This window comes from Amblyomma americanum, chromosome 1 (genome assembly GCF_052857255.1).
Source record: "Amblyomma americanum isolate KBUSLIRL-KWMA chromosome 1, ASM5285725v1, whole genome shotgun sequence".
Classification (NCBI taxonomy): domain Eukaryota; kingdom Metazoa; phylum Arthropoda; class Arachnida; order Ixodida; family Ixodidae; genus Amblyomma; species Amblyomma americanum.
The window spans coordinates 96,880,914-96,894,973 of NC_135497.1; positions in this window are offsets into that span (position 1 = coordinate 96,880,914).

Genomic DNA, 14,060 nt, shown 5'->3' on the forward strand with positions numbered 1-14,060 from the left:
GGGAGGCCGCGTGGCATTCAGGATGCTCCATTATTCACCACTGCGGAGGCCCACTGCTCCGGCGCCTCGGTGCCCCATGCGTATAGGTCACCATGTATGCAAAGCCGGCGCCCGGAATACCGTCAGCGCATACGTGGGGCGAAGCGCTCTCTACCCGCCAATGAATGCATGAGGTGGTGGCACCCCATTAGAGGAATGATGCGAAACTGGAGCGTTCTCCTCGCAGGCACGCGCGCCGAGTTCGGGCGTGCGGTGGTGAGGGTACGACGGGACCGGCTCGGGCCGAAGGCCTGCGTTGCCGCTGGCCAGCCGCAGGACGCTGTGACAGCGGTTCTCGTTTGGTGCCACCAGTCTGCTCATGCATGGAGGATATCCCTCGCAATCTCACTGGCATAGGTCGGCACACCCACGAGTGCACTCGCCTCACTCACACTCACGTCTGAGTGTGAGTGAATATGGGTGCGAGTGAGTGGGTAGTGACCATGAGTGTGAGTGAATTGATGTGAGTGTGAGTGGAGATGAGAGTGAGTGAGTGAATGTGTCCCAGATATCACGGAAAGGCTACAATAACGTATACATTGTTGTGTTCTGGTCAAATATGTTACTTCAATGTTGCTGGTGTTTTTTTTTTCTAACGCTTTTGTAATTTTGCGAATAAACATTAGAAAAACCTTCCCCTAACATTAATAACGCATTTAAACAACATAGATGTAACATAAATGTAGGATGAATATAACACTCTTGAAAATGGTTCAGCAACCCTGCATGCCCGCCAGTTATTGGTAAGCTCACAGCAGTCCAACGCTTTGCAACGACCAACAACGAAAAAAGCGACACTTGAGCTCCACAATGCAGTGCAACATGCACGCTCATGGGCTAACCCCTAAACGGACAGCACGGCGTCAAGCTTATGTAACCGTCACTGAGCGGTGTCCCATGGGTGATAGTGGCGGATGGGTAATAAGCAAAGCTTTATAGCAAAATAATGGGGCTGTGCATGCCATCTAAAATAGGCGCATTTTATGAGATTTAGTTGCTAAGTACTGCCAGTAGAAAAGCTTGTTTACTGCAAGTAACACAGTAAACATTGCGCGGGAAGAGCGCAGGACAGAGATGAGAGACGGGACAAGCGCTATGTCCCCTGTCGTCTTTGTCCTGCGTTCTTTTCGGGTTATATGTTTACTGCGTTACAATGGATTACCAACTTGCCCAAGCTTATAATATTCTTTACTGCAAGAAGAGACGGAAAAGTTTTGGAGCCCTGTGCATGAAGTTGTAAGGTTGTTTTATAGTTATGAATAAAACACTATAATAACGCTCTCAACTCTATATCAAAACAACGCCTATTTGGATCGTTATGCCACTGCTTATTATACAAGATATAACATTATTTGTTAATTTATCACATTATAATAACATTTAAAATTGAACATTAAAATAATGATGAGTTAAACATTAAACTAATGACGACCGAACAAATACTGTTTACTTAGAATATTAAACTAATATTGTTGTTGTAACATAACGTCATTTGTTAATTTTTAACATTATTGTAACTCTCCGATGCGACACGTAATGTTAATACAGCTCACATAGCATTACTGTGGCATTATTGTAATATTCGGCGCTACCTGGGGTGTGTGAGTAGAGATGTGTGGAAGTGAGTGGTGGGTGTAGTGTTAGTATTCAGGCCTGATGCGAAGGGATGAGGAAGCAGGGGACGTGGTTAGGATGAAGAGACGAGAGAACTTTATACAAATCGCTTACATGGTTAGACTGCAAGTCAAAAGGGGACGAATGAGAAGAGGGAGTCGAGAGAGCCCCGAGAGGAACCACTGAGCCCACTCATGCACTGCTATTTCAGTTAGGGCCAAAACACTATTCGAATATGGGTCAACCCCGAGCACTATCTTGGGATGTTTGTGTGTCAGGGTGTTGGTGTGTTTGTGTTAAGTGAAAGCATAATGACTACAAGGAAATCAAATTAATATCCGCGACTGGGATTCGAACTGGCGGCGGCGCGAACAGATCGCAGGCCGCCGCGCAAGAGCACTTTGTAGGATATATCGCCGCAACCGTACACGCGTCGTGTTAAACTGCAACGCACTGCGGAAAGAGGTACATTGGACAGACGGGTAGCTGTGTCAATACCTTAGCAGAGATACAAGTTACTTTTTTCGGAAAACCTCAGTTGTAGTAGAGCGCCCTCGTACGAAATATAGAAAGGAAACTGTGGAATATCAAATCATGCTAATCTGTAATGCTCACCCTAAATTGATTGATATTGCAAAGAAATGTAAAACAGCTCGCAAATTTACGCGTGAATGCTGGAATTTCATATTACTGTCTGCATGATTTTTGTAATGCGCGGTCTTGTGATCTCTCGTTTTTCTTTTCACCTCTTACTGCCACCCTGAGTAGAGCATTCTTTTCACTGATTGCCTTTCAATTTACTAACCAACTTTTTCTTTTACTTTCCTTTTGCTTTTTGCACAGCACTGTTACATTATATTTTGACACACTACAATATTCTGGATAATGTTGCTTGTTCTTGTATAACTGTTGCTGTGGAGAGCGACTGCTGACACGCCACTGTTGCTGCCCCGTCGGTGCCCTCCGAGGCCAGGGCCTAGTCAGGAGAGATGTGTTCCCTCCTTTTGCCCTGCCTCAAAGGGCAAGAACTATGTATTACCTCAATAAACTTCAAACTTCAAGTAAACGACAGAGTGCGAGAACACCGTATGCGGCAGTCGAGTCCCGTGTAAGGAGTGGCCACCTGGCTGAACATTGCAGCCGGTGCCCTAGCCCTATGCCAGAGCATCGTGCACCACAGCGTTGAGCAACACACGTGTGCTGCCCAGCTTCAAGCAGCAGAACAGCGGGGAGATTTTTGAGGCCCTTGAGGAACACAATAAAGGCGATAAATGCGTTAGTACTCCATCCCTTCTGTTATTGTCCAAGGAGTTGCGTTATCTGATGACGAGAACGATACGCTCGGCTGCCTATAGGTGACACTGCTGGGTTGTTAAACTTTGTTAACGCGGATGCGAATGTGCGGGGCATGGGCTTAATTGGGAGCCGGGGTATCAAAACTTTCTGTGTATATATTTTTGTTCGTGCCAGTAAACCATCAGTTGAAGACAGCGTTCGTCCTGCGAGTATCTCCTTTCTTTCTTTGGCCTGAGTATTTCGCGCTGAAAAAAAAATTATACACCCTACGCAACACACTCTCGCGCTGTATATTCCACATCGTCTTCTTCATGTATATCCCTGAGCGAAAAAAGGCCGTGCTAAAAATGCATTTCGAACACATTTATTAATTTCGTATTTATTTAGCATTTTTGTCCGTACGCTTAAATTGCAATACGAATGCTTTCTAAGCATGCTAGGAGTAATATTTTGAACATTCTCACAACTGCATAAAAAATACATTTTCTGTCCGCTTAGCATATTTATTCGACGTTAAAACATACTAAAAATATACAATGAATACATTAAAAATGTGCAAAAATGTTCATTAAATATATTAAAAATATGCTACAAATATACCTTAAATTAGGGGTGTGCGAATATTCGAAATTTAGAATACGAATCGAATATGTTTCATATTCGGTTCATATTCGTATTCGAGAAATTGATATTCGAGAATTTCCGAATATTGGAAAACTCCCGAATACTCGGCAGCGATCGTATTGTCGCGTAGCGAGCTTCGCAGGTTTCGTGCGCCAGTTTTTCGAGCAAGCTGAATGTGTTCTTCTCCCCGCGGTGCGACTGTTACTGTCTTTGTGCTCGTTGCTGTGCGGGTAGCCATTAGAGAGGCTCACACCCTGACATTTGCCAGAGCCGTTTTCTCTCTGGCTCTTTGTAAGCAGGCGTTGTGCGACCCCCTCCCCGGACTTGTTCGAATGTTTAGTTAAAGTAAAACGCACTGAGACGCACGGTTAGCTGCCTGCAGGGGGACAATGTCTTCCAAAGCCGTGTCCGGGACACCAGAGCGGGCGCGCGGAGCCCCCGTGGTTTCCAGGAGAGTCGCGCGAAGTGATTGCTTCGGGCAGCACACTGCCCGGCCGACCAGATGCGCCGGAGACGAGCCGCGAGGGCTGAGAGCGCGGACGGCGGGTCGCGTGGTGCACCGACTGGGAGGTTTGCATTCCCTGTGTTTCGGATGTCGTTTTGTGTGTAAGTATCTGTGTGCCAAGCGGAAATGCGCGCGTCTTCGTGGAATTTACGCGGTGCTCTGGAGTAAACAACCCCGGACACCGGCGTGCTATTGGCTGCTTTCGTTTTAAAGAAATCGTTCTTATTGGCTTCGACAACAGCATTTCCGATTGGTTACTAAAAGTGTCCCCAGGATTCTGGGCAAACGTATTTAAGAGGGGGTTTTGGCGCGAAAAAGAGGGAGGAACAGCTGCGGTCCTGCTGCTCGGGACCTCTGCTAGGAAGATGTTGCGCGCCCCTTGGTATGACTGACTGCGTTATTATTTACTCTTAGACCTTGTGTATCAGTTTGTTCAGTTTAAATGATGTTTTGGACCCATTTTAAATAAATCAAGTTAATTCATGCTACCCATCGACACCTGCTGGTCAACTTCTTCGAGGCGGCGGAGCCACCGTTCCGTCCCGACGTACGCTTCGTTACAGTATAGCGCACCGACTTTCGTAAATTTGATTGTGGCAAAAACGCAATATCTGGGCAAATTACCTGAATATAGAGTTTAAAGTTCCAGCAAAATAATACAAAGGCCTTTCTTCTCCGACGTTTATCGCGTGGACCGATTGCATTCCCATGCCGCTAGGCTTGACCTAGTTCGCAATTCCGCAAGTGGGCTTTTCCACATAACACAAGTGTTGCGAACAAGATGGGGGACGACCCGCTTCTAACAATTGCAACGCGAAAGCGCGTTTATTTTTTTATCCTTCCGTAATATGTTATATAATTAATGCCCACACCCATGGCATTCGTCTTGTCACCTTAATAACTCTAAACGTGACCACCACCATCTTGTTTTGGTCCACTACGCTATGCGGGAAAGCCTACTTGCGGAATTCACGTGAGGCTCCCAGAGGGGCGAGTCGAGGTGTCACAACAGGGCAAGCGCTCCTGTAAAAACCCGCCTATTGCATGGCGCACTGTAACCCATGCACCTCTTAAGTGAACGTAACGTAACGGCAGGTGTGGCAACGTTCGTAGGGTCCCTGTAACTATTCCAAAAAAATAACCTAGCCGCGTAGTTTTGGTTTCTGAGCTTCGCCACTCGCCTGTGGCAATGGCAATTGACTGTCGGCCCGCGCATTCGCCAGCAGCCCAAGCTCAGCTGCATGCGGCTTTCAGACGCTGACTGACGCGTCGCTGGTTATTCTTTTTTTTCCTTTTTAGAAGCAGTCTCGCCATTCCGACGTCAATGTGCGTTCCCATCTCGCTTACGTTCGCGATTTCTTCCAGCGCGCCGAAACTCGGTGCTCGTCACAGGCTTATTACAGATGTTTCCACGATAGAGCCGCCTCATAAGATTACCGCATTTTCGGCAGTTTTTTTTTTTCGGGGCCGCGGGGTATTTTATAAATAGACCTTCGAATAACCCGGGCATTTCTGTCGGTTCTTTGAACTCCGAATGAATAATGAGGTTTTACTAGCCATCATGTTATTTTTGTTTCCAGTCTTGTCATGTTATGAATTTCACTTTTCATGACCACATTACAGGTTGGATACTGTTATGCTGTTCAATTAAGCAGTATACATTTCTGCGCACGTCATGTTTTTTATACGGTGTTCGAGCAGTCTAGTTTTGTTGATTTCAGTTGCAAAGGCCACACAATATTTTGAAAAAAAAAGAGCAATAATGTTTGTTTGTTTATCTTTTCTGAATTTATTTTTGTGCTGACCAGATATTCGATATTCGAAACCATTTTTTCTTCATATTCGTATTCGATTCGTATTCGAAAATTTCAATATTCGCACACCCGTACCTTAAATACATTGCATAAAATTAAAAATACGCTAAAAATATGCAATTAATATATTAAAAATATAAACTTTTGCTCGGCTTAAAAAAGGTGTACTAACTGGTCGGATTCACCGGATAATATCGATCAATGTTGTCAACATCAGAAGTAATGACTGAACTGGCTATAACAATCAGGAGACAGACTATAAAACGTGTTGTCATCAAGTCTATGACAATGGGAGGTCACGTGAAGGGACTCTGAACAGGAATGATGTCGCCACACAAAGAAATGCTGACGCAGAGTGACATCAGCAAACAGGAGCTGCTCCGACAAGTTTGATGCTTGGCTTGGCTTATTCCCTTCCCGAGAGGAGACACATTACATTGCTCGGTGAGGCGCTTTTTGCGCAAAGACTGCGGGCCCCCAAATTGTCGCACAAGCGTCGGAGTGGTCGCGTTCGAATCTGCGGTCTGTCTAGAACCGAATTTTTAGTCACATACGATAAGTGAATATGCATCTGTTGCGCTCAAGTAAACCACCACTGTTGTGTATTTGGATTTCTCGCGCTATCTTTAGAAGCTTGAAGAAAAAAATTACTCGGACAGTACCTTGCTGCGAACAAGAACTTAATATTTAAAAAGCTAGCTAGCTAGTCTTAACTAATTAATCGACTGCAGTGCGAAAATGAAAGTTAGGCAGGATTTAATCATGGTTACACCAAAGGCAGAGCGAAAGCATTTTGGCAATGGCCCGGACCAGATTTGGAGGTCGTCATCGTGTCGGCCACGCTCACTTATGGTTGCACGCTCAATAAGGTTGGGCGCTCAGTTATGGTTGGTCCAAACCGGACGAGGCCAAATTTCGAGGCTGGCCCGGGTCACATTTAGAGACTGCCATCGTATCGAGCACATTGAAATTAGCCTGAAAATAGATTTTGGCCCAAATCAATGAAGGTCAAATTTCGGGGGTGGGATGGGCAACATTTCGGAAACGACCCGAGTCTAATTTGGGGACACCATCGCATTGGCCATAGTAAAAGTATGCTTGTCATCTGACTTAAAGCTGTTGCTATGAGAGCAGAAGGTTGGGCTAGTTGGTTGATGTTCATACTTAAGAAGTGGGCGCGGAAAAACAAGGACAAGCGAGACAAGCGCTCGCCTTTGTTTGTCTCGCTTGTCCTGGTTTTTCCCACGCCCACTTCTTCACTCTGTTGCTATGAAATCGCCAAGTGCGAAGGTCACTTCAATGTCAGATACGCACACCGGACTGAAACTCAAGTTTTGTCTTGAATAGATACTGCAGAGTAGGCCACACGACACTCAGCAATATTGAACCCATTTTACGTGCCTAGGACACTCCTTCAATTGTTAAAAACGTGGTTACATTTAGCTGGACATCTGTTCTATTTACATAGAGAGAGAGAAACGTTGGGCAAAAATTCATCCCTTTATTCGACAAAACATGGACTAAGTTCGAGAACATACAGTAAATACACAACTGTAAAATACAAGCATTTGTGATAGACATGGTTGTACGCAAAGATGAGCATCAGAATGAAATGCATTAAAACAGACAGGAATGTCCGCAAAACGATCCAGTATGGAATGTTACTAGCATGACGGATTTATCTCTTTCAGACACTCATTGAGTTCGGCTATCGAGAAAAATCTGAAAATTTTTGCATGTGTATTAGCCGATACTGGTAAGATATTCTCCAAACTGTTTTGCTAGCCTAATTCTCGAACGTTGGTATAAAGACCAATCTAGCAAGCCCCCGAAAACCATTCCTGTATTGATAACAGAGTTCATTACCCCCTACATATCTTCGATTTCGTTCGTATTGGCCAGAATAATGTGAATGCATTGCGCGCAGCGCTTTAATAGTAGCTTGGTATATTCGTATAAATATGTTTTGCTGCTGCACGCGTGGTGTTTCGCTGTAAAAACTGTGGAGTTGCGCAAACTTATTCAACTAACTTCAAACTTTTTCCACCGCTTGCGAGATCGCATTATCTTTTCTGCGATAATAGTCAAGCAAAGCAACGCAAGCAGACGACAGACGACTTTCACCGCACCTTGGGCATCTCCTTCGGCCGCCGACGCTGCCGCTGTTATTTCTTTTTTTTTTTCCACGTCGGAGAAAAACAAGCCACTGGCGTAGAGTCACTTGGGAGAAGCGAGCGCTCGCCACAGCTGGTTTGCCGGTGTCCGGCGCCTCTTTCGATTAGAACACCGCGCCGCTCCGTTGCTGCCGCTGTTTTCGGCTCCGTCGCCGCCGCGCCGTAGAGGAGGCCGGCGGTGAGCACTTGGCGCGATTACGTGACGCTCCCGTCGTTCCCCGGGCCACACGCAGCCAATGCGCGCGCGGAGGATCATTGCACGTTGCGACCGCGTAAGTGCGTGACAGCCGTTGATGCTTTCGATGAGCTCACCTCCTGCGGTGCGTGGGTCGGGGTGCTGCTTTCGGAGATGGTCGTGGATGGCCGCACGCACGTCCGCCAGCGGAAGGGGCAGATCACTGGCGGGTAGTTGTTGTGCGGCGCTCGCGAGGTCGTCAGCTTTTTCTTTGCCGGCGATGCCGCAGTGACCGGGCACCCACTGTGCACGCACGGCACATCCTCTCTGCTCAAGGGGCTCGATACGCGAGCGAATGTCCCGCACTAGTGGGGTACCGCGGCCGGTGGGTTTCAGCCGGATGAGGGCGGAAATAGCAGTTTTGAAGCGAAAAGCTTCACTACGCTAGTCAACACCGCGCTTCGCGCGAGCCGCCGTATGTAGGAGCACGAGTGACGTCACGCACGGCACAGGTGGCCGCCGCTGACTCCGTCGCCTGACCTTTTGCCGCTGCCGCGTTTCTCTCTCGCTAGCTCCCTAGTTACGATTGCGCATGCGCCACTAGTAGCACCGAGCCACAGGTGTACCGCCGCTGCGCAGCGCAGCGCCTTTCCTCAAAATCCTACTTTCAATTATCAGTTTTCTCTTTCTTCTTTCCATCCCTCCTTTATTCCTTCCCTTACGGCGCGGTTCGGGCGTCCACCGAGACATGTGAGACGGTTACTGTGCCATTTCCTTTCCTCAAAAACCAAACAAGTGAGCCGACGGCGTTCATAGAGTTCATTGGCGTTGACAACTTTGCAAAGGCCGTTCATATCACGAAAGGAAAGGCGCACAATCGGCTCCGCGGGTAAGTGGAGACCTAAATCTCGCTTTCATGTACGTGGCGTTCGTGTCCAACTGCAAAAGCCTGCTTTGATTGCGTTCCGCACACTGGATAGGCAGCGCGCCCTCCCTGCCACCCGGGGAGGTGGCATGCAGATAATGGTTGATCGCGAGAGATTGATCACCAAATGAACGCTGCGGCCTAGCTACAGCTGCAGTGCTGCATGTCAGCCACAACGCTGTCAGCGCTAATGAATTCAGGCCACATCTCTCTCACCACCGCCACATGTATCAAAGCACGAATTAGGCGTCCGCATATCAAGGGAGCCAGTTATGCGCCCTTCCTTTGCTCAAAGCCATCGCCGTCTAGAACATTGTCAACGCCAACGACAATGAACACGGTGAACGCCGACATCTTTCGCTTCGCATATCGTGGAACATAACTTTTTTTTCACAAACAATTACTATTTTCCTGCTTTAGAGGCAAAACGCTAAGGCGCCCGTGTGCTCTGCTATGTCAGTGCACGTTAAAGATCCCCAGGTGGTCGAATTTATTCCGGAACCCGTCACTGCGGCACCTCTCTCTTCCTTTCTTCTTTCACTCCCTCCTTTATCCCTTCCATTACGGCGCGGTGTCGAACGACACAGATACTGCGCCATTTCCTTTCCCCCAAAACCAATTATTATTATTATTTTTATGCTTTAGTAATCCGCGGCTGCTCTCTCAATTACGACGTAGGAATGTGACGGTGTAAGCTCTCCTTGCAATGTTGGCTCCTTTCCGATAAAGGTCAATTATATGCAAAAATTAATTTGAAGGTAAAAGAAGCATGTGAAATACAGGGACATTTCTCGCAACTTACGCTCTAGCGTTGACGAAGTAGAGCAAAAAGTGCTGCATTTCTTTAGAATACTAGTGCACTTATGAGCGTTCTGTGCAGTAAAGAGAACCGCATAGTCGCCAGGAATGTTTGGCTCCATTGTGCGGTCGAACTGGTGGTTCCGGATACCCGCCTATTTTTTATCGTAATATTGGTGGCGAGGCTGCAGAAAAAAAGAACTGTGTTTTCGATTCTTAGAAATGATGCTAAGAAGCATTCACACCAAGTATGAGTCTTCGAAACTGAGCCGGCAATTTATTATCAATTTTTAAAGCCATGTTTTTTAAGATTCGCGGGCCGATTGGTGTGCTCGTAGTGACCGATTTTGAAACTAATATTGTGAAAAAAACACGTCACTGTGCCCATGACATCACCAGGCCACCACACGCTGTCATTCGCTCGATCCACGGCAGCCACGACGTAATGGGCACACTTCCGGTAGCCGTGAAAATCGTCTGCTCGTGCCGCGGCGCGGCCCTCTCGGACAAGCGCGAGCCAGGGCATTCCTCCGCGCATATGGTTTCAATTTTCCTCTGCCGCCTCCTTCTGTCGGGAGTTCCGGAGCCACTCGGAGTGGCTCGCTGAGTCGCTACTGTCGTCGCTGGCGTTCACGTTCAGCCGGTACGGCGTGAACGCATAGGGCTCGATGCCCATCGCGGCCGTAAGAGCGAGCAGTCGCGCCTCGAGGTCCGGGTCCATTAGTGCTAACTACAATAGACGACATGCAAAGAAACCCGACGCGCGCCGCAATCACGCCGCCGACGCTGCTGCTGGGGTGCTAGGAGCGACAACCGGAAGTTGCAAAAGGAACGTCAGCGGATGACGTATTCATGGGCGGGGCCCAGTCCCAGAGCTGTTTTCTTCATTTTTGTCTGGTGCCCCGCGTGTACGAGTTGAGGAGGGAGAGGAGGAGCGTAATTTTTAATCGTCTGTATCTTCGTTGTTATTGATGGTAGCTTAAAAATTCTTGCGTTGGGGGGACGAGTGATGAAATGCCTATCTCTCGTCTGATTTACGTAATCTCAATTAATTTATTGCGTAGTCCCTTTAACTACTGCTCAACCTGGTTAGAGCTCTAATCACGTGACCCACGGCTTGCTTGCTGCGAGCGAGAGATGGCGCGAAAGAGATGTAAGCGAGCGAGAGATGTAAGGTTTATAGTTACAACTTAACTCGCTCCCAAAATTTATGAATGTCAAAAATTCAAACCTATTAGTGATTTACGTAAAGCAGGCCTGCTATCAGCTCATAAATGGTAAACTACAAAGGTCCCCCGCTCGCTTAATTGAGTCTTTACTAACGCACAGCGCTCGCCACCAGCTCAATTACAGCATAGCTTCATATTTTGCCTAATAAAATCATTCAGATTGCTATTTTCCATGAAGGCTTAGGGAGCGGAATATTTTCGTTCTGAAAGTTGAGAGATGAGAGGATTCTTCAGAATACCATCAAGGAAATATTTGTTTCATTTTTTGTGCGTGTTGTAACGTCGCCTTCTCCTTTACATTGTGTAAGCAGGTCTTTTTACCGTTAATAAAAGGCTTGCTGTGAAGGCAGATGTAAACAATTTCCATATGTTCTGTGCCCTCCCTTCCTGGACGCGATTAAGATTTCTGCAGCATTATGTAAAGAAATAATTCACAGTGACCCCTAATCACATAGCGTTGGTATTGCGACAGCGTTAGAAGGACGCTAATGATGCCTTTGTTGGCAGTGGCGTACTTTCGAGTGTGGTAACGTCAGTTCTCTCCAGCCAATGCCAATATTTGGCCCGGTGACATCACTTTCCTCCAGACATTCAGCGAATTTTAAGATCGACGACGCATTTTTGCTTCCGATAAGGCTTCTAATATTATTGCATTAAATATTGCACCAGGAAGGCACGCTTAGGCAACTAATAAATCCCGCCGCAACGTCCGCGACATAGGAATGACAGATCAGGCTCCGCAAACTTGAAACGACCTTGACCCCATAAGAGCTGGTGGTGCGCTTGACGCGTGCGTAACACGACGGGCCGAATTCTGTCATTATAGATGATAAATACACGGAGTGTGTTTTGTGCAAAGCGGCATCGTGTAAGCATCGCACATTTAGAATTTGCGCCTGCGGTTTTTGCCACACCTTATTCATGTCCTCATGCATTTCGTCCAAGGTGTTCCCACTGGAGAAGAGCCCAATGAGATGAGGACAGCAGTCCATCTTCAAACTGCCCTTTTTGCCTTGATCTGCATTGTATAGTCAAACCTGGTGGCCTGAGCTGGTGTTTAATGCTTAATAAATTTGGTTTTAGTTTGCTTCTATAGCGGTTTAACGTCCCAAATAGACTAAGGGTATATGAGGGACGCCGTAGTGAAAGGCTCCGGAAATTTGGACCGCCTGGGGTTCTTTAACATGCACTTCTATCACACAGTACACGGGCCTCTACAATTTCGTCTCCACCGAAATTCAACCCCCGCGGCCGGGATCGAGCCCGCGTCTTTCGGGTCAGCAGCTGAGCGCCATATCCCCTGAGCCACCGCAGGGCGCGCTTAGGAAATTGTTTGGGTCATACACATATCAGGTCTGAAGGCGTCCAGTTTGAACTTCTGGATTAACGTTGAACAGTCAGGCTTCAATGTGTTGCACCAAAATTTCGGCGGATGAGCGTTTTGAACTTCATGAACTTCCTTAAGTCGGTACACGCGGCATGACACAATCCCGGGATCTTCGGTCAGCCTTCTGCCACCGTAACGAATGCGTCGCAGCGGCATACCCATCGCTAAGTGTTTGCTGCTGCACCTGCACATTCTGCACGCTAATATTCAATGCCTTTAGACTGTTTTCGATAGTCAGTGCGACTGTTGTGGCAGCGACTTTCTTCAGACTATTCGGAGTTCCGGCCTGCGTATTTGTGCAGAACGGAAAACTCGTGCACGAATTGATTGTGCCAGTCAGCCTTGCGGACGAGAGAAGAGACTGCGCTCACTACCCGTAGTTCGCGGGTAAAGTAAGTGATGTAAAAAGACGGTTTTGTGAGATGCAGTTATCGCTTATAAGCAGTCATGCCGGCTACGTTGGCGCACGTCATGAAACGAGCGCGATAAATTAACAACTGCCGTTATTTTCTAAAATTTCCTCATTTTTTTAAGTTTACCCTGTAGTTGTTTGCTGCAATTAGCACTGCTTAGTGCGGCCTCAGTGCATAGAACACTTCTCATCAGTAGAGGTGGTGGTGGTGGTATTGGTTTTTTATTAAAATAATAGTAAAAAGGAAGGAAAAGATTTTTGCTAGCCCCGGCATCTGCCATCGATACTGAAGCACCTGAGCTGGGGCAGCGGAAATTAAGGATAGCAGGCAGAATGGAGAAATGAAATGAAAGAGGCGAGGGTACACCTCTTTCATTTCATTTCTCCATTCTGTGGGCGAACATCCGAAATCTGTAGATAGCTGATCGGATGCTCTTGCATTCATTTCGCTGAGCGAATCAAGTAGTACATGTTCAAAATGCTTCCAAACGAATCGACACCGCTCTTAGGTTTTCGAGTAGTTTTCGAATATTTGGCAGCAAGTTCAAACAGTAAACGAGCTTTTGGGCAAGTTGGTTACTTTGCTTCCACATAACTGCAGCGTAAAAATTACGAGCACAAAAAAGGGGAGAAACATATACGGCACCGACAAAAGCTGTACTCACAACTGATTTTATTTCGCCAGGAATGGGAAATAAAAAGGTTCCGCCACGGATGCGCGCGCAGCAAGTACACGTACCTCGATCACAAACCAAAAAAACCCCCCAAAAAACAAAAAAACAACAAAAAAACCAAATCCAATACTTTATCACACCGTGAAACCCATCTTATCGCCTGGCAGAGAAAAGGTCACATTCCGCTTTATACAGATGAACAGAAGTATCGCTTACGCAAAAAACGCCCTTTTTCTTTATATGGTAAGCTTCCAGTAGTTCACGTGCAGTTTGATCTTTGCTTTTGCCTAGAATCCTTGCACCTTCAAAATGCGGCGAACAATCATGACAAGACCTGCAATGTTTAACTAAATTAACATCTTCATCTCTCTCTAAATTCATTTCATGCTCCCTC